This window comes from Pinus tabuliformis, chromosome J (assembly GCF_031772625.1).
Source record: "Pinus tabuliformis cultivar Carrire ecotype Pingquan chromosome J, CPIR1, whole genome shotgun sequence".
NCBI classification, from domain to species: domain Eukaryota; kingdom Viridiplantae; phylum Streptophyta; class Pinopsida; order Pinales; family Pinaceae; genus Pinus; species Pinus tabuliformis.
The window spans coordinates 1,326,247,889-1,326,270,122 of record NC_142295.1 but is presented as its reverse complement, the minus strand read 5'-3'; the positions used below and the strand labels follow the sequence as shown (position 1 = coordinate 1,326,270,122).

The 22,234-nt window shown below is 34.8% G+C and overlaps 1 non-coding gene across 1 annotated transcript; it reads left to right on the top strand.

The window, feature by feature from the left end:
- The first annotated feature begins 273 nt into the window (after positions 1–273).
- On the top strand, positions 274–422 carry LOC149232165 (U4 spliceosomal RNA). Its single transcript, XR_016248533.1, has one exon. It is a non-coding gene; the product is annotated as a U4 spliceosomal RNA (small nuclear RNA).
- The last annotated feature ends 21,812 nt before the right edge of the window (positions 423–22,234 follow it).

Here is a 22,234-nt window from a genome sequence, read left to right as displayed (position 1 = left end):
AGCCTACTTAAATAATGATGGATGAGATCTCACCGAACATTGACATGTACCCAATTAAAGATAGATAGAGTTGGCCTTATGACCCATAAAACCCACCATCAGACGTGAAGCATTTTCCATGGCTGGTTCGTTTTATAGTTATTAACGATAAGATCAAGAGATTATTTGCGAGAAAAAGGTGCTTACACTGCATTATCATGTCCCACATGTGAAAGGGAAACAAAATGAGCCTTGAGGGTGAGTACATCTTTGGGGAGGAAAGTTATACCTATTATCTTTGCGCTTGGGGCAATGACGCAGCTAGTGAGGTAAAACCGAGGCGCGTCAATTGCTGGTTGAAAACTATTTCCAACCCCCCTCGTTGGCCTGGGCCACGCCTTGGCCCTCGAGAATTTTTGAAGGGCTCGCCATTCGGTTCGGGCCCCCACAAATATATAATATAAATATCGAGTCTTGAATTTAAATGAATCATAACTTCGTTTGCAAGCGACCGTATTTATTCTTGTGCACACGTGTTAACGCAGGATGGGTGGAATTATTTGAGTTGTGCAAAGCTTAAATCACACTGTTGTGATAGCGTAGTCAAACTGTTTGTCAAGATATTTTTGTGTACATATTTGTGAAAATATCTTTTTCTAGGCTTTAAATGCATTCATTCTACCTAGATGGTAGACAATTATGAACTCTACCCAATTGAGCCGTAAATACGTAGTACGTGCAATAGTGAATGTTTCTCTGTTCTGTTGTTTTCTTCGAGTTCGTTGATGATCAGTTCATACCACTTTCGCCCATGTTCATTGGATGTGCCCACTTTCACTATGCATATACATATGTTCGATCATGTTATGATTCGTCAAGGTTGGATGTTATTATGCTGCTCGCCCCCATTGGCTCTATCTCTGAGTCGTTCATGCTTTAGTTGTTTTTACATTAGATTCATTATTTCAAGGATGCAATTAAAGATTCCCTTGACTAATCTCATTGTAGTTTCTTTTTGGATGGTATCTTAATAAAATTTTATTAGGATAGGCAGCGATTTTGATGATCTCTTCACGTTTCTTTGTAATTATGAATTAATTTAGATTCATCTAATACCAGATCTATCATACATCTAGAGGATCAAATCCCTTGAGCTGCAAACCTTTATTTTAAAGTGTAGAACTTGAGGAAATGTTTGCACCTCAAGGGATTTGATCCCTCTCTGCGCAAGATAGATCCAATGTTAAATGGATCTAAGCTGGTTCTAGTTGAGGTTAACAATGTGATATTTTTTTTATCATTATTATGTATATGTTTGAGATTGACTTCAAAATTCACATTATGTTTTATTTGCTTGGCATGTCCATATCACTCTCTTCTTTAATTTAGTTTGTGTTGCTTGCCGTATGGTTTGTACATCTATTTTTGGATGTTTTGAGTGGTTTGTGTGTTTACATGTTTGGATTTGGATGATATTGTTTGTGAATGTTACAATTGTTGCGTTATATTTTTATGTGTATGTAATTATCTAATAACAAATAGTTGGAGATGAAGAAGAGAGATAATCTTTTCAATAGTTTGAGGATTGATACTACATATCTATTTCATTTAATTTTATGTATCACAACTTCTGACAAATAATTAATTCTTAATAGTATCCCCCTATGTATTACTAAATATATCTTTATGAGTAGTTTTAATAATTTTCTGTGTCAATATTACTCTTGAAATAATTTGTTTCTTTGCTAGTGTTTGAAATAATTAATTTCCTTCAAGAATATTTTGATGATTTTTTTTATCTATAGTCTATTTTGCAAAGTCAAGAAATAATGTATTTTTGAATTTTTTAATGAGTGGCCAAATTTATAAAATCTTTACATCCAAACAATTGTCACATATTTTTTCAAAAATATTTTGATTTGCTTTGAATTTTTATAAATATATCTAGGAGGATTGATTCTATACATTTATTTCATTTTAATTCTAGGTATCACAACTTTTGTCAGCTAATTAATTCTTAATAGGGTCCCTCTAGGTATTACTAAATATATCTTGTTTTTTTTTTTCTTAATAATCTATAGTCTCAAGATTAACATTTAATGCAAGCAATCAAATAAGATTAGAAAACAATATCTACACTGAAATCAATTCATCTAATGCAAGAAAACAAATGAGATTAGAAATCAACATCTACACTGGAATCAATGCATCTTGTATAGGCAATCAAATAGGATTATAAATTCACATCTACACTGAAATCAATGCATCTAGTGTAAGAAATCAAATAGGATTAGAAATCAATGTCTACACTAAAATCAATACATCTAGTGCAAGCAATCAAATATAATTAGAAATCAACATCTACACTGAAATCAATGCATTTAGTGCAAGCAATCACATAGGATTAGAAATTACCATCCACACTAAAATAAATGCATCCAGTGCAAGAAATCTTCTTCCCTCTCTCCCCCCTCTAACTAATCTTGAAAAATATTTTTAATAATTTACAACCTTAAGATTAACAACATTTAATCTATTTAATGCAAGCAATCAAATATGATTAGAAAACAACAACTGCACTAAAATCAATGCAATTAATGCAAGCAATCGAATAAGCCTAGAAATCAACATCTACACTAAAATCCATGCATCTAGTACACACAATCAAATATAATTAGAAATCAAAATCTATGTTGAAATCAATGCATCTAGTGCAACCGATCAAATAGGATTAGAAAACTCCATTTACACTTAAATCAATGAATCTAAAACAAGCAATCAAGTAGGATTAGAAATCAACATCTACGTTAAAAATCAATGCATCTAGTGCAAACAATCAAATAGGATTAGAAATCAACATCTACACTGAAATCAATGCATCTAGTGCAAGCAATCAAATAGGATTAGAAATCATCATCTATACTGAAACAATTGCATCCAGCGCAATAAATCTTCTTCCCTCTCTCCCCCTCCATATATATCAATATCTCACTCCATCTCTCATTCTTTGTCTCTCTATCTCAGCCCCCAAATACACACACACTCTCTCTCCTTATCTATATATCTCTTCCTCCCTCTCTCCCTCTCTCTATTTCTCTCTACTTCCCTCTATTCACCTCCAATTTATATCTCTACCCTGCTCTGCCTCTCCTCTGTCTCTCTTTATCACCCCCAAAACATACACATTCTTTCTCCATATTTACTTATCTCTCCCTCCCTCTTTATCTCCCTATCCCTCTCTCTTCCCCTTCTCTCCCTCTCTCCCCCTTCTATCTCTCTTCCCTCCTTCTCTCCTCTCCCCCTCTCTCTTTATCTCCCTTATCACTCCCCCCCCTCTCTCTCTACCTTTCTCTCTCTGTCTTTCTTCTTACCTCCCTCTCTCTCCCCCTCCCTCTCACGCCCTCTTTATCTTCCTTCCTCTCTCTCCTTTTCTTTCCCACCTCCCTCTATCTCCCTCTCCTCTCTCTCTCTCTCTCTTCGCCCTCCAGCTCAATCAATATCTCCCTCCCTTTCTCCTTCTCTCCCCCCTTCCTTCCATCTCTCCTTCTTTGTCTTTCTATCTCACCCCAAAAATAAATGCATCTAGTGCAAGCAATCAAATAGGATTAGAAATCAATATCTACACTGAAATCAATGCATTTAGTGCAAGCAATAAAATAAGATTAGAAATCATAATCTATACTGAAACCAATGCATCTAGCCCAAGAAATATTCTTCCCTCTCCCCCCATATATATCAATATCTCCCTCCATCTCTCCTTTGTCTCTCTATCTCACCCCCCAAACACACACACACTCTCTCTCCATATCTATCTCTCTCTCCCTCGCTCTCTCCCTCTCTCCATTTCTCTCTTCTTCCCTCTCTTCACCTCCCATTTATATCTCTATCCCCCTCTGCCTCTCCTTTGTCTCTCTTTATCACCCCCAAAACATACACATTCTTTCTCCATATTTGCCTATATCTCCCTCCCTCTTTATCTCCCTCTCCCTCTCCCTCTCTCCCCCTTCTATCTCTCTTCCCTCCTTCTTTCCTCTCCCCCCCTCTCTCTATCTCCCTTATCACTCCCTCTCTCTCTCTCTCTCTCTACCTTTCTCTCTCTATGTATTTCTTCTTACTTCCCTCTCTCCCCCCCTCCCTCTCATGCCCTCTTTATCTTCCTTCCTCTCTCCCCTTTTATTTCCCACCTCCCTCTGTCTCCCTCTCCTCTCTCTCTCTCTTCGCCCTCCAACTCAGTCACTATCTCCCTCCCTCTCTCCTTCTTTCCCCCCTTCCTTCCATCTCCACTTCTTTGTCTTTCTATCTCACCCCAAAACATAAACACTCTCTCTCTCCATCTCTCCCTTATCACTCCATCTCTCGCTCTCCACTTTCTATCTCTATGTATTTATTCTTCACTTCCTCTCTCCCCCTCCAACTCCATATCTCTGTCCCTCCCCCTCAAGTCCTCTCTCTGGTCCTTCCCCTCTCTCCCTTTCTCTCCTACCTCCTTCTCTCTCTCTCTCTCTCTCTCTGCCCTCTAGCCTTGTCACTGTCTCCCTCCCTCTCTCCTATTCCCACCCCATCTTTTTGTCTCCCTCTCTCTCTCACTTACCCTTCTCTCCCTCTCTCCCTCTTCTCTTTCTCTCTCTCTTTATTATTCATCTCCCCTCTCCTTCATTCTATCTCCATCTCTCCCTTGTCACTCCCTCTATCACTCTATGTCTTTGTTCGTCCCTCCACATATATCTAGAGTTAATTATATATCATGATATATTAATATATATTATAATATAACAAAATGAATATTATATTAAATTGAATATTGTATTAATCCAAAGTTATTAAATTTAATAATATTAATATAATATTTAATATTAATATTAATATTTTAATATCAATATTAGATTTAATGATGTTTTTTAATAGCATGATAACAAAATGTATAATAAAACTACATCAAATTAATATATATGGTTTTTCCTTTTAAAAATTTATTTTACAAATATTTAATTAAAAGATTTTAAAGCATGTTCTTTTGTGTTGAATTAACCTATTTTCTTTTGATTTAAGAAATGGCATTAACTTGAGTAAAGAGTAAAGTTGTTTAAAATTTTACCTAATTTGGAACTTTAATGTGGTAAATTTCTTTGTTAAAGGTAAATTTATGATCCATTCAAATTCACTTATATGATAAAAGAGCTATTAAACACATTACCTATTTAAGATTCAAGTGAATGTTTTGGGCGACATTATTTTTTGAGGGCATGACATACTTACACATTAGGATCACACTGGGTTGTAGAATGTGCGTCTCTGCGCAATGATAAGAAATTGATTATTCATAGTTTGTTGTAACTAAGTAACTCTAAATATTGAAGTTTCTTGTTATTATGTTTATTTGTTTCTTTATATCGGTAGTCCATGTTAATGGTTTTCCATTCTGAGTGATTTTATTATTGTTCTTGGTAAAAAATCCAAGAAACTAGATCTAACAAGATTCTTTGAATACCCATTACATTGTTAGATTTATCTATTCTCATTTTCTAACCCTTAATCATAAATAGCTCGAGTCCATAACCCAATGGTAATCTTGCAAATCATAATGAACTTAACCATCCTTGCAAAATTCCTTTGAGCTCCCTCACAAAATCCAAAGTATGCAAGCCTTCACAATAAATTAGATTACATTTAGGCACACCCAACTTATATTGGAAAAGTACCAATCCTAAAGTGAGAGAAGCTTTGATATTGATATGGGTGTCACCTTTGCACTTCTTCTTGGAGACTTTTGTGATATTGCTAGTGACATAAACATTTTAGGAGGTAGATCTAGGTTCTAACACACCACAAAGGAAAAAGTTGGAAATCACAAAGTGTGAAAATTTAATAGGAAGAAAATATCTAGTCACTAAGAAAGTTTGGTTGTTTGCTTCACAAATTGAGCTCAATAAGAAAATAAGTTTTCTACTTGTGAAAGGAGGGTGGCATGTAATTTTCCTAGATTACAGGTAGTAAAAACTTTTGCATGACTATTAAGCACAAGTGAAACCATCCATCAAGAAAGGGCAACTCTACAATAATTCTTAACAATGTTACATGATAAATGGGACAAAATAATGCTTTGTGGATTAGTTTGAAACCACAATCTTAAGTTACTAAGCAAAGTAAGATTAAATATCAAGCAAAAAAGGAGAAGACTCACAAACAAAGGGAAGTTGTCAAGGTTTCTCAACATCCCTGCTTGGTAGAAGGGTAAAACTCTTGTTCAACAAAGTGGCTTGCGACCAAACTCCCTACTCAACAACCAAGGGAGAAAGTGTTTCCATGAGAAAATAAGGAAGAATCATGAAAAGTTGGTCATGAATTGACATGACATTAGACAAGAAGTTGTAGTGATGGTAGGAAGCCACCATGGTAGTTGAGTGGGATTTTGTTAAAGGAAACAAAGGGACACCAAATAAAGATTAAGGATGAGGGAAAGAAATAGTAATGTTTTTTATCTAGTTGAATTTCACACTTACTAGTTGAATTTCTAGAGCAAAACCAAGAGTAAGAAGAGAAATAAGTAGATTGAGTAGGGGAATAAAATCATGTCGCGGTAGTTTTAGAGTCCAAACCATAACACCATAATCTCAACACAATATCCCTTCATATTCTGTCTCTAAAAGTCACTAAAGATCCAAAGGCACAACTGTTTTCCTTACTAGAGTTTTACCCACACTATATTTTTCCCATGATAAGATATTAATTTTTTCATTATATGTGTAATTGTTCTATCATGTTGACTTATTCATTGAATATTGATTTAATTACAACAACAACATACCTAATCTAGATTATTGATCAAGCAACCATCCTTATCCACCCTTCCTATTACATGATCTTATCAACGTTTCAAACAAATTGTAATTTTAACTCATTGAATAAGGGGATGTTACTAGTAGTACCATTTCTTGAGTTGGGGTTGATTTAAAGGTTTTGGTTGCGATAGTGACAATTTATCAAGACCACATATTCAAATAGGTTGTAATTTTAAGCATGAAAAAAAGGGTGTGCTGCTAGTACCACCAATTCTTAATTTGAGGGTTGATTTTAAGTTTTTGGTTGGCAAAAATATCAGTTTTTAATACTACTATTGCAAACATTTTATTTTTTCTTAGATAAGAACAATTATATTTTGTATTAGATAGTAGTTGTAGCCACACAACTCAACATCATAATACAAAAATATGATCATTGTCCAGAAATAAATCAAACAAAGCTGTCCAAAATATGGAATTCACTAACTAAAGAAACAAAACATTCCTTCACAAAGGATTTTGGATAGCTACTACTTGTATAAATTTTGTAAAAATTCCTAATATTGGACAAAATATGTAAAACATTAAACACTAGTATTAAATAAAGGCATGTTGACCATATGCTTCCTTTTGGTTCTCTGTGTTGGCCTAAAAATTTTGATTTACAATTATCATTTCCACATCTTGTTTTTGCAGTCTTATCTTCTTTAACCTCCTCCATTATAGAGCCGATTGATAGTTTAACATTTGAAGTAGGATTTATAAATAGAGTCACAATTATTTGTTGAATACCAACACACACATTGAAAATCAATGTTTCTAGCTTCCTCTTGGGAATTCATCCTACTAGTAATAGGGAAAATAAAATTTGTATTATCAATGATGAAATGTTCTTGCCTCGTCAAAGTTCCGTGGATATCAATGTTCTCACACAATGGATATCTCCTAGAATGCCCTTGGCTCATTTCAAATGCACTACATAATATCTATAAAAACCTCATACCACTACTCACTAATAACAATCTATCATAAACAATTGCATGCCTCCTTTCCAACATTCCCTTATGTAATTGAAAACATAGAAAAAGATAATTAGTTTGTGAGATTCAACCACTAACCTTTTATTTTCAACATAGAGGGAGGAGATACCATAAGCTTAAAGAGAAACAAAGGAATTCTAGGCCACTAAACCAAGAAACAACTCACACTCGAATTAATGAACCAAATGGGGCTAAGCAACCTAGAACCATGAAGCCACTAAGTAGAGTTGTGTGAGCTAGGATACTACAAAAGCAAACTGAAAACCCACAAAAGATAACCAAAACCCAATTCAAAGCCTTAATTTAAACAAGGATGAAATAGAGCAAGGAACCATAGAACAATAAACCATAAAAAGTCCCCATATTTTAGACCTAAATCCAAATCCATTAAAAGTCAAACTCAAGTGCAATTGATCAACTTGATCCCACATTAAAATGTTGAGTGTGTGAGGGTACCATAAAGGTAACATGGTTAATTTTTTTACTAACTAATGCACCATTTGTCTCTCATACCACTCCAATTTATGAATTTGGTTTATAATTTAAGGGATGGGGGAGAATGAAACCCCGCTTTTTGTTCTTTAAGGCATCTAGTGACTTCCTTTCTAATTCTTATAAGTTGTCCTCTTAGTCAAGTTCCCTTAGTGTTCAACACCTTAAAACCTAATGAATTCCTTTCTTTTCCTGTTATAATTCAGCTTTATTGGTTGATCTTCCTTAGTATTTAACACATTGAAACCTAGCAACTTCCTTTTTTATTCTCTTAATAATTGGTATAATCTTGCCATCACTTATTGGGAAGCTTTAAACATCAATTTGATAATTAATTTCGAATTCCAAATTACAAAAATATTTTGATATATATTTCATCAATTAGTCTTTCTACTTAAATTACGATCAATACTTCCACTTAATTATTTAAGACTCTACCCATACTATTCAATAATATTTCCTTAATTTCCTTTAAAAAAAAAAAAAAAAAAAATCCTCTACACCTATCATCCCTATAAAATACGTTAAAAATTTAGTAAATGTAACCTTTCTAAAACCTTTTCTAAACGAATAACATTATAATAAAGATTAATTCAATAAATAAAATTATAATAAAGAATATGTTATTAGTCCCTGCCGAGGATTATATGCGATCGATCGATCGCTGACCGTTGGTTGACCGACGTGATTTTTCAATATATTAACAATATAACCTAAGTCGAACCAAAGTTTTGGGGGTGGAAAGGTTTTGGGGTCTTACTGCGGGCTTCGCATGGTTCGAGATGAATGGCACGCTTGGGTTCATTGTTTGACGTTACTGCGGTACAGACGCGAGTCCTTTTGAACGGAGACAGATGTACATTCGCGCGGGTAAGCTGGAGTATGTATGTGCCGCTTAATGGAATGTATTGTTATTAATGGAATGTGTTATGGTTTGGAGAAAGGAGCGCTGTTTGCCTGGTACTCCTGTGTTAAATTCAAGGGTTTGTTATTAATGGAATGTGTTATGGTTTGGAGAAAGGAGCGCTGTTTGCCTGGTACTCCTGTGTTAAATTCAAGGTTTTGTCTGTCGTTTAGAACCGTAGAGCCTAGAGAAAGGAGTGCTGTTTGCGTGGTACTCCTTTGTTAAATTCAAGGGTTTGTCTGTCGTTTAGAACCGCAGAGTCTAAATGCCCTTTGAGGATTTGCCTGGTACTCGTCTGTTAAATTCAAGGGTTTGTCTGTCGTTTAGAACCGTAGAGTCTAGAGAAAGGAGCGCTGTTTGCCTGGTACTCCTCTGTTAAATTCAAGGGTTTGTCTGTCGTTTAGAACCGCAGAGTCTAAATGCCCTTTGAGGAATTTGTAGTCTGGAATTCTTAGTTTTCATTATAAGCACGCTATCGGTATAGACTTTGCTTTTCCCTTCAGCAAAAGGGTAAGGTCTGGTTTCACCAGTTGTCAGGCTTGAGCGGACTGCTTCTCCTGTCGCTAAGTTTTGCTGTTCTGCTTGCCTGAAATGTTAAAATATTTAAGATTACACTCTGTTTTGTAACTGCACGGTTTCCTATCTTAGGCATGCATTCAAGGTTTTTCGCTTGTATAATTTATCTCTGTGCTTACTTTGGTGCATAATGTTTTTTTAAGTTTGTAATTCTGTTATGGATGTATGAATATTCGACTCTGACATTACTCCTAGAATGGAAGGTTGCTTTGTTAAGAACTCTGTTAAGTTCATTTAGTTACTGTTAAGTTCATTTGCTTTGTTAAGAACTGCTGAATTGAAGGTTTGCTATACTGGTACTAGATGTTCTTCGTTTGCTGTTGTTTATATATTGGATGAAATGTTTCCTTTGCGAAAATTATAAGCTTTTCCGTGATACTGAGGGTTTCTCTTGCCTGCATGGGTTTTATCGAAATTTCCGTAAATGTCGGTTTCGGCCACCATGTGACTTCCTTATCATTTGGGCCGAGACGACCTGGGTGAAGCTGTGATTCTTGGTACAGATTGAGCGGCAGTCTTTTGTAGTTTGAACTGTTTTTGCACATGAAGATCTAAATAAATTGGGGTTTTTGAACTGTTTGAGTCCTTTTGAACGCAGACAAATGTACATTGCCGCGGGTAAGCTGGAGTATGTATGTGCCGCATATTGCCTTTTTTTTTTATTAATGGAATGTGTTATGGTTTGGAGAAAGGAGCGTTGTTTGCCTGGTACTCCTCTGTTAAATTCAAGGGTTTGTCTGTCGTTTAGAACCGTAGAGTCTAAATGCCCTTTGAGGAATTTGTAGTCTGGAATTCTTAGTTTTCATTATAAGCACGCTATCCGTATAGACTTTGCTTTTCCCTTCAGGAAAAGGGTTAGGTCTGGTTTCAACAGTTGTGAGGCTTGAGCGGACTGCTGCTCCTGTCGCTAAGTTTTGCTGTTCTGCTTGCCCGAAATGTTAAAATATTTAAGATTGCACTCTGTTTTGTAACTGCACGGTTTCCTATCTTAGGCGTGCATTCAAGGTTTTTCGCTTGCATATAGTCGCTGCCGGGGACTATATGCGATCGATCGATCGCTGACCGTTGGTTGACCGACGTGATTTTTCATTATATTAACAATATAACCTAAGTCGAACCAAAGTTTTGGGGGTGGAAAGGTTTTGGGGTCTTATTGCGGGCTTCGCATCGTTCGAGGTGAATGGCACGCTTGGGCTCACTGTTTGACGTTACTGCGGTACAGACGCGAGTCCTTTTCAACGCAGACAGATGTACATTCCCGCGGAAACAGATGTACATTCCCGCGGGTAAGCTGGAGTATGTATGTGCCGCATATTGCCTTTTTTTTTTTCATTAATGGAATGTATTGTTATTAATGGAATGTGTTATGGTTTGGAGAAAGGAGCGCTGTTTGCCTGGTACTCCTCTGTTAAATTCAAGGGTTTGTCTGTCGTTTAGAACCGCAGAGTTACTTTGATGCATAATGTTTTTTTAAGTTTGTAATTCTGTTATGGATGTATGAATATTCGACTCTGACATTACTCCTAGAACGGAAGGTTGCTTTGTTAAGAACTCTGTTAAGTTCATTTAGTTACTGTTAAGTTCATTTGCTTTGTTAAGAACTGCTGAATTGAAGGTTTGCTATGCTGGTACTAGATGTTGTTCGTTTGTTGTTGTTTATATATTGGATGAAATGTTTCCTTTGCGAAAATTATAAGCTTTTCCGTGATACTGAGGGTTTCTCTTACCTGCATGGGTTTTATGGAAATTTCCGTAAATGTCGGTTTCGACCACCATGTGACTTCCTTATCATTTGGGCCGAGAGGACCTGGGTGAAGCTGTGATTCTTGGTACAGATTGAGCGGCAGTATTTTGTAGTTTGAACTATTTTTGCACATGAAGATCTAAATAAATTGGGGTTTTTGAACTGTTTGAGTCCTTTTCAACGCAGACAGATGTACATTCCCGCGGGTAAGCTGAAGTATGTATGTGCCGCATATTGCCTTTTTTTTATTAATGGAATGTATTGTTATTAATGGAATGTGTTATGGTTTGGAGAAAGGAGCGCTGTTTGCCTGGTACTCCTCTGTTAAATTCAAGGGTTTGTCTGTCGTTTAGAACCGTAGAGTCTAAATGCCCTTTGAGGAATTTGTAGTCTGGAATTCTTAGTTTTCATTATAAGCACGCTATCGGTATAGACTTTGCTTTTCCCTTCAGGAAAAGGGTTAGGTCTGGTTTCACCAGTTGTTAGGCTTGAGCGGACTGCTCCTGCTGTGGCTAAGTTTTGCTGTTCTGCTTGCCCGAAATGTTAAAATATTTAAGATTATACTCTGTTTTGTAACTGCACGGTTTCCTATCTTAGGCGTGGATTCAAGGTTTTTCGCTTGTATAATTTATCTCTATGCTTACTTTGGCACATAATGTTTTTTTAAGTTTGTAATTATGTTATGGATGTATGAATATTCGACTCTGACATTACTCCTAGAACGGAAGGTTGCTTTGTTAAGAACTCTGTTAAGTTCATTTAGTTACTGTTAAGTTCGTTTGCTTTGTTAAGAACTGCTGAATTGAAGGTTTGCTATACTGGTACTAGATGTTCTTCGTTTGCTGTTGTTTGTATATTGGATGAAATGTTTCCTTTGCGAAAATTATAAGCTTTTCCGTGATACTGAGGGTTTCTCTTACCTACATGGGTTTTATGGAAATTTCCGTAAATGTCAGTTTCGACCACCATGGTTCTTGGTACAGATTGAGCGGCAATGTTTTGTAGTTTGAACTGTTTTTGCACATGAAGATCTAAATAAATTGGGGTTCATGCGTATTTAGATTCAAGCTGGAGTATGTATGCACCGCATATTGCCTTTTTAATGGAATGTATTGTGGTTTGGAGAAAGGAATAAAGACCTGCAAGTATTTTTCCAGGGCCTTCTGGGGACTTCGTTAACCAATTTCGTCATTTGCACATTTCTTGTTTTTGTTTTTGGGTGGGAGTACGAGGATTTTTACAGAAGCTGTCCTGTTTCTTCGAAGGCTGAGCGAAGTCTGGCCAGCTTTAGCTGAAGAAAGCATTGGTACACCGTTGTAGGCTTTCTTTTTTCTTCTTTTTTGGCTGAAGAAACCATTGGTACAACGTTGTAGGGTTTCTTTTTTCTTCTTTTGGGGTCAAACTGTGATTCTTGGTACAGATTGAGCAGCAATCTTTTGTAATTTGAACTGTTTTTGCACATGAAGATCTAAATAAATTGGGGTTCATGGGTATTTAGATTGAAGCTTGAAATTAGTGTTAAATGATTTTGCAAATAAAATCCTTATGGTTTCAGTGTTCTAATTATCTCTGGTATTTCTTCTGATATGCAGAGAAGTCCTTTTTGCTTGGAAGAGATCTGGAATGCTGTTTTTTCAGCCCAAGGGACAGGAAGTATCCAAACGGGTGAAGAACAAACCCAGCGACGGAAGCTGGTTACTGGAAGGCCACTGGAAGACGCTTTTGTTTCTCATGGTACTCAGACAGGCTGGGTTGTGCATGAATATGGTCTAGACGAGAAGGAATTCGAACCCTCGGCTTTGTTGCAGGTACGACGTTATTCTACTAATTGCTTTTTGTCAATTTTTCTATTAATTGCTTTTTGTCAATTTGTTAGGCTTTTAATTTTTGCATTGTGTAGGTTTATGGTCCAGTTAATCTAGGTTTATAGCTGAGTTACTCCGTGATTGTTTTAAAAAATATAGATATTTAAGCCGTATTGGCTCATATATATTTTTTCTCTCATTCAATTATATTGGAATTCAAATCTGGAATCGTCGTTGTTTAGATTTTTAACTCATACATTTGTATGTTACGGGTGTGTCTATTCTAATGATTTGTACTATCTTATGTTGGCAAAGTATATCTTAACTTTAAGGTACAATGTTAGACAAACAGGTGACCATGTTAAAGTTATATGTCAATTTACACTAGAAGTCTTGTTAATAGCAATATTATATTTTTTATTATTAATATTATAAAAAAGTGATTATTCTGTGTTTACATTAATATTAATATTAATATTATTAATTATTATAATCATAACAATAATATTATTTGAGATGATCCCAACAAGTAGAAGTTGGGTAATGCATCCAACTAGCTCCGTATAATGATGTATCAAGACATTTTGTCTATTTAAACCTTAGATTAAAATCTCATGTTAGCTAGTTATAACCAGATTGATTCTGATATGATGTTCAACTACCTTATTCTCCTCAGAGAGAAAAAATAATTTTATTATGAAAACAAAATTACATTTACTATATATGTTTCTGCATTTCACAGATATCCTTAAGCATAGGAAGTGATAAAAGTATCGCTGAGAACATATCTTGCTTCATAAACAGTTTTCAAAAATGTCAATATGACAGCCCTATCATAGTCATTCTAACATATATCACAGCTTTGAAGCCAGTTTTGTCTCATAAGAAATTAGCTCCTAGCTATGTCCATAAACAGTCCGATAAAAAAATATACATATAGAGATATCCTTAAGCATAGGAAGTGATAAAAGTATGGCTGAGAAGATATCTTGCTTCATAAACAGTTTTCAAAAATGTCAATATGACAGCCCTATCATGGTCATTCTGACATATATCGCAGGTTTGAAACCAGTTTTGTCTCATAAAAAATTAGCTCCTAGATATGTTCATAAACAGTGCCATAAAAGAATATACATATAGATATTCACATTTAAACAGTCCCATGATTATATGAAAAGTGTGTCAAGACATTCCATGAGCTGCCCTTCCACTTTATTTTGAATGATCCAAGCTCGTGCTACCAAGTGTAATCTAGCTTTTGACAGTCCATCAGTTTCCATGTTCCTGTCTTTGTAGACATGTTGAAAGATAATGTGTTAAATACTCTGTTCAAGCAAGTTGAATCTCCTCAAATATAGGCTGAAATTTATAATTATCCAATGAATTTGTTCCATTCATCCAATTCACCACAATTTGTGAATCATCAAAGATCTTTAATTTTTGGGCATCTTTTTTCAGGTGCCAGAATTGGCAACAGTCTTGGGACAATTTGCTCAGGCAGATTGTTGCTGTGTTTGCCAAAGTTGTCCTTTGAACATATTACATGTTCATCATTTATATGAATCATACCCCCAGCATCACATAATGATGGATCTTCTTGACAAGCCTTATGGAAGTACGCTTATGCAGTACTCGTATCTGCTTCTCAATGCCTTGTTTGGGTTCCTTGATCCTTGAATTCTGTTTAGATCCATATAGTATAACCATACTCTGATACCGAATAGCAGCAAACTTTTTACGTTGAAATATATTGGAGTTGCAACCTAGCACAAATTGGAGACAATACTTTTTATATTTTGACAGTTGAATTGGTGCACCACTTATGTAAAACTCATAAATAGCCTCACAGTTATTTTATTTCACAAATGCAATTGACAATGATGTTAACTTTCAGAAATATTCTTAAAGTTATGCTGCATTTCTTCGTTTTGTCTTTCCATTGCTTCCTTTTGTTAACTTGCACAAATATTCTTAAAATTATGCTCCATTTTTTCATTATGTCTTTGCATTGTTTCCATTTCCAATTTCTTTGTTATTTATAAATATGGCTTCTTGCTAGAAATTTGATATTTGTTTAGCAACATAATGCAATAGCCTATTTTTTTAATATACATACATTTTGTTCAAAACAATCATCTTCAGTTTTTGCTAACTTCATCAATATTTTTTGCAAAGCTGTACAAGACAATTGCAAAAGGCAACTCTGGTAAGCAATTGCAAATGATGGAAGAAATAATAGATGTTGACAATTACAAATTCAGATTGCAATGCATTTTGCCTGAGAACATTGATATTGTATTAAAAAGAAATGGTCTTTTTAGACTAAATGCATTTTCATATACTGTAGGAGATTGTCTATTTGACTCATTCGAAATGCTTCTGCATTTTCGTTATACTTCAAATGAATTGCGAAATGGGTTAATAGACCACTTTCTTTTTTGCTTAAAGAACAATGACGTTGAAGCAATACAGTCATATGAGTATGAATTGGCACCTGACTTCCTATACGAGTTACATGGTGTTAATGATATTGATACATATCTTCATAAAATGCGTTGTTCTGCATCTACAAATATAAAGGAGTCTGACCGAGGTTTATGGGGTGATACCTTTTGCATACGTTGGTAATGGCTAGATATATCAATTGCAGTTTGGTCATTGACAAGAAAAACGAGATATTTGCTCTTTAATCAACATGAAAATGCAATTCCATATTGCATTCTCTTTCATGATGCAAATCCTGTTAGTGGTCATTATGAACCATTGGTTTACCAAAAGTTTCCAATTTGCATTTGCAACCAGTCTAATATCTACCTGTCACCTATTTGCAAAGATATTGAAAGCCATTGGATGCATATTGCAAATAATATGCTTTTAAATGGACTAACAATTGCAAAGCAAGTGACATCTAATTGTGGTGACAGTCTCTTTAATGCAATTTGCTATTTAGTAGCAACAGAATTCAATGCAGAGTGTTTGCGACTTTACATTGTGCAATCTTTTTGCAATGCACTTATGCATAAGAATCAAGAGGCATTGCATTGTTTAGAGCAATACCTAGTAGTTGATGCAATACACTATACAATGAATAGCAACTGGCAACAATATCTGATAAATATGGCAATGCCATATGAAAAAGGACAAGTGGAAGGCGGACCATTCTGTCTACAATGGATATCTGTGATATTCAAAGTCAATATCCAAGTATGGTCCTCTGTTGCTAATAACTTTGTCAATTACAGTTCCGCTTATTCGAGATGCAATGATATTGTTAACATCTTGTCATTCATGACAAATACATCACATATTCACTACCACGCAATGATACAACAATATGTTCACAATTCTCAACAACTGCACATGGAAGCAAATGACGTTTGTAATCAATTGCGTCATAAGCATATACTAGAAAAAGAGCAATGTATATCTCAAGTACATTTTAGCAATAATATTGCATTTGAGATAGCATGTCATTTAGATCAAATGCAACCAACTAAGGATTGTAGGCTGAATTATCACAAGCTAAAGCAATTCATACGTACAAAACGCAAATGCAATGACAAATGCAAAAAACCATTTTCTAATAAGAAGTCAAGAATTACAAGCAAGAAAAATGCAATACAAATTTATATGGAGAAAGTCGAAGACACACCTAGGAATACATGTGCAGTTTGCAACAAATTGCATTTTGCAAAAAATATTAGATTCTTCACTATAGATTTGCAAGAAAAGCATATGAATTTGACGTTGAACAATAGGACCTTTAGCAATGAAAACATATGTGTTTCTTGCAAAAAAGCGCTCGAGAATGGAAAGCTACCACAATTTGCAACACCTGAACAAATAAGACGTAACATTTCATTGCCAACTGTAAATATACTTTCAGACCTAGAAGAAAGACTTGTGTCATTGAGAATTGCATTTGCACAAATCAGACAATGGGGACATAGACGATCACAAATTGGCTTAACAGGATCAATTATCAATGTACCAGTTCATATGGACATTGTGCAAAAAGCATTGCCACAATATCTAAATGATACAATGACAATTGCAGTTGCATTGAAAAGACGATTGCAATACAAAAATGCATACCAAACAGGTAAAGTACGTCCAATTATTGTCATGAAAGCATTGAACGAACTATGTTCTAGAAGTCTTTATAAAGCTAGCAACATTTGTATAAATGAGAATTGGGCCCATGTTTTACAAGAGAATAATGAATACATTGTACAAAATTCAAACAGTGACAATGAAAGTGATACAGATAGTGATGCAAATAATGAAACAGCTACTGAAACATTGGTGCATGGATTAATAGAATCACAACGCATCTACGATTTGCAAGACAAGATTATTGAATTGGCACCTGCTGAAGGACAACGACCATTAGGCATTTTCAAGGACAAATATGCAGAAGAAATGAACTTTCCAACATTATTTTATGGCAATGCACGTGATCATGACATCACAAATAGGTTTAGTTACCAAAAAATTGTACAATGGGAATTGTTACAAGCAAGTGGTGACTTCCAATATCATACAACAAATTTGTTTTTCAAGACAATGCGAATAATAATTGATAAAGTGCTTTCTTGCATATGGGTACGAATAAGAAAAGGACAACTAAAAGGCAGGAAAATATTAGCAAAAGATGTCAAGTATCAAGCAAATTTGGAAAAGTTATTGAAGTCTGACATTGGATACATAGATTTCAAAAACATTCGCATATCTTCTGATCATTTGGAACAAATTAGGAAAAACATATTTGCAATGATACGACAACTGGGGCCTCCAACTTTCTTTGTGACATTCACAAGTGCAGAACATCGATGGAAACCATTAGTAGATACACTCGTCACATTGTTTAGAAATAAAGCAAATAAAAGTGCTATTGATATATTAGAAGATGATGACATTGACTACCTTATAAGAAAATATCCAGTCACATGTAGCCAATACTATAGACATAGAATTAATGCTATAAAGCGATTGATATGTCAAGATACTACATTCTTTGGAAAAATATCTGATTACTATTTCGTAACAGAATTCCAAAATAGAGGAACTGAACATGAACATGGACTGTTATGGATAGAGAATGCTCCAATATATGGAAAAGAAAGCAATTCAGAAATTGAGAGGTTTCTTGACAATTACATCACTTGTAATACAGATCATTTGGAGCCAGATGTTGCTAAATTGCATAAACATCACCATACAAAAAGTTGTAAGAAGCGAAAAAATTCAAATTGCAGATACAACTTCCCCATGCCACCAATGAAATCAACAATGATCATTGAACCAACCAATGCAGAAAATAAAAAAATCGTAGAGAAATCAATATCGTTTTTTGCATTCTTGGAGCAAACAAACTACAATGATTCAATAACACATGACAATTTCCTCCTAGAAATAGGGCTACTAGAAAATGAGTACATAGAACTATTACAACATACAATAAAGCAACCAACAATTTTCCTGAAACGAAAACCTTCTCACATTTGGAATAACAGTTTTGCAAAGGCTATGCCTACTTTATGGAATGCAAATACAGATGCACAATTTGTGCTAAATGCATATGCTGCAGCGTCATATTGTAGTTCATATATGACCAAAATTGACAAGTCTATGACAAATGCATTTAGAAGAATACGCAAAGAGCATCAGAAAGATGAAATTGATGCTATGCAAATGATTCGTAAACTTGGAAATACATTACTCAATCTACAGCAAATGTCAGCTCAACAAGCAGTGCATATAGCACTTTCATTGCCATTGAGTTGTAGTTCAAGAGAATGTATATTTGTAAACACGTCTCCAGTTGATGAACGCACATTTATGCTTAAACCGCCTATTCTTTTGAAACAAGAACCTGATGATTCAGAAGATGTTATGTGCCATTCCATTGTTGACTACTACATTGGACGGCCAAGTTCCATTAGCAAAATCTGCCTTGCAGAATTTGTATCAAATTACAAGAAAGATGGCAGACCCATATCTAAAAGGAAAAAACCAAATGTTATACGATTTGTCAAATATAACAAACACAATGATATTGAAAACTTTTGTCGAGAGAAATTATTGTTATATATGCCATTTGAAAATTGTGAAGATACATTGAAACAAGAATTGCCTACATGGCACTCTGCATATACATTACATGAAAAAACAATTCAAGTCAATGAAGCCAAATTTACATATAACATCAATCCAACATGGGGTGATTTAGAGACTGCAACAAATGAGCAAATTAGTTCTTTGAACACTAACCAAATGAATATGCAAAACCAGGAGAACAATTCCCATTATGAGGAATATGATTTGCAATCGGACTTGCAATTTCCAAAACAATTTGAAATGAAGAAAAAAATCAATCTTGGATTTCAAATTACTGCCCATCCATTTTTAATGGAGAACAATGAATATTACAAACTTAGAAGAATCTTGAACAAAGAGCAACAAGCAATTGTAAAAGACATTGCAATTAAAAAAAAAAAAAAACCCCAAGGAACCAATTTACCTTTTTATTACAGGTGGAGCAGGTGTAGGTAAAACGCTCACAGCAAAAGCGATTTTCCAAATGCTTATACGAATTTATGATTCACAAAACACAACTGATCCTATGAAACCAAAAGGTCTAATATTAGCATACACAGGAAAAGCTGCATATAATGCAGGTGGAACAACAATCCATTCTGCATTGCTAATGCCTTTTAACAAGTCTCAATTGTTCTCACTGAGCAAAGAAGTATTGGACAACTTATCAAAGCTATATCAAGAATTGCAAGTAGCTTTCATAGATGAGATCTCGATGATTGGAAGTCGGTTCTTATATTCTATTGACAATAGACTCAGAAACATAAAACATGTCCAAACGAAATACTTTGGGAACATTGACATCATATTTTGTGGTGATTTCTATCAAGCACAACCTATTCAAGACTCTCTTATTTTTGAACAACCAACAATCAACAATCAAACAATAACACATGATTTCTGGAAGGATAATGTCAAGTGCTTCCAATTGCATATGACGATGCGACAAACAAATAAGAGATTCATATCAGTGTTAAATAGAATGCGAACAAATTGTCAAACATCTGACGATATAACATACATGAATACAAGTTGCATGCGCCCTGTACCAAATGATCCAACATTTCCCTATTTATTTTACAAAAACAAAGATGTTGCAATGCATAACAAGAAAATGTTGATGCTGATGCCTGGCAAAGAAATTTTAATTAATGCAATTGATGAAAATGAGGAGAATAACGACAATTTCCCAACCCATCAACATACGGCTATTTTGCCTCCGCACCTTTTGATAAAGTTGAACATGTTAGTTGAAATGTATGCTTGCAATTATGATGCACCAGATGGGCTAGTGAATGGTGCAGATGGAATAGTTAAAGCATATACCCATACAGATAAGGTCGATGTTCTATGGATTAAGTTCCATGACCCTAATATTGGTCATCGACAATCTAGAAAACTAGCTCATTTGTATACTTCAGAGATAGCACATGATTGGACACCAATATTGCGAATATCAAAAGCAATGCCTATGACATCAAAGATGGCCCCATTGAAAATACGAAAACAATTTCCAATTCAACTTGCATGTGCACGCACAATACATAGATCACAAGGCTTAACCTTGGATAGGCTTGCATTTGACCCTACTGGAGTACAAGTGCATGGCCTAGTATACACAGCACTATCACGTGTCAGAAACATAGAATCATTGTATTTGCTTAATCCTCTTAAACATAATAATTTCAAGGTCAAGCAAAAAGTAAATTGTGAAATGCAACGTTTGCAAACCACTGCAAAATGGCAATTAGAATATGACTCTTCATCAATACAATCATTGCGATCCATCTTTATTCTTTCATTGAACACTCGCAACCTTCATGCGCATCTTACTGACGTATGCAATGATTATGACATAATGCAATCTGATATCTTGTGCTTACAAGAAACACATATGTTGCTGTGTATGGAAAATGAATACTTCAAAAATTTCAATTGCATCTCAAGTTGCATTAAGCATGGAGTAATGATATTGATAAAGAAAAATATCATTATCCTTGAACATACCCATTTTGAAGACTGCTTTGTAGAAGCATTGCTCGCAAAAATAAAAGTTCACACATTACAAATTGCAATACTCAATATCTATGCATCGCCACATGCAAACCTAAACAATATCCTCAATGTCATTGCAAAAGCTTTATACCACTTAGATCTAAACAATATCATAGTTATATTAGGGGACTTCAATATTGATATGGTACATTGCAATCAAAAAACAAAGCAGCTAGAAACCTACATGCAAAACTACAATCTTCATTTCCTAGTTGACAAAACTAATAGCATGCACAAATCATTGATTGACCATGTTTGGGCAAATCTAGCTAATATAAAATATAGAATTTTCGTATTGGATACATATTGGTCTGACCATGATACAATATCTCTTGTCCTTCAGCTATGATATACACATGAAACAGTTTACAAAATTCCAAATTTTGACATTTTTGCAATACCTCATTGCTTTTACCATTTCTATTTTACTGAAGCATACTACAATATCCTTTTTGTACTAAACGAAATGATAACAGCATACATACTATGCATTCTATTGTACATTTACATATATGGCGTTCTGTATTGATCAATGCAAGTTATGCCAAAGACAGCCTTTTCAATTAACCAACACAAGTATCCTATCATAAATTTGCAGATATGAGCTCATCTATTTATGGATGCAGATCCTGCTAGTAAAACCCTTTTCAATTGAACAGAACGACCAAGAAAAAAGAACAACAACATGCAACATAAACAAACAGAGTATATTCTTTTTGCCTTTCCTTTCCTATGGATCTTCTGTTCTTGTTCAACTTTTA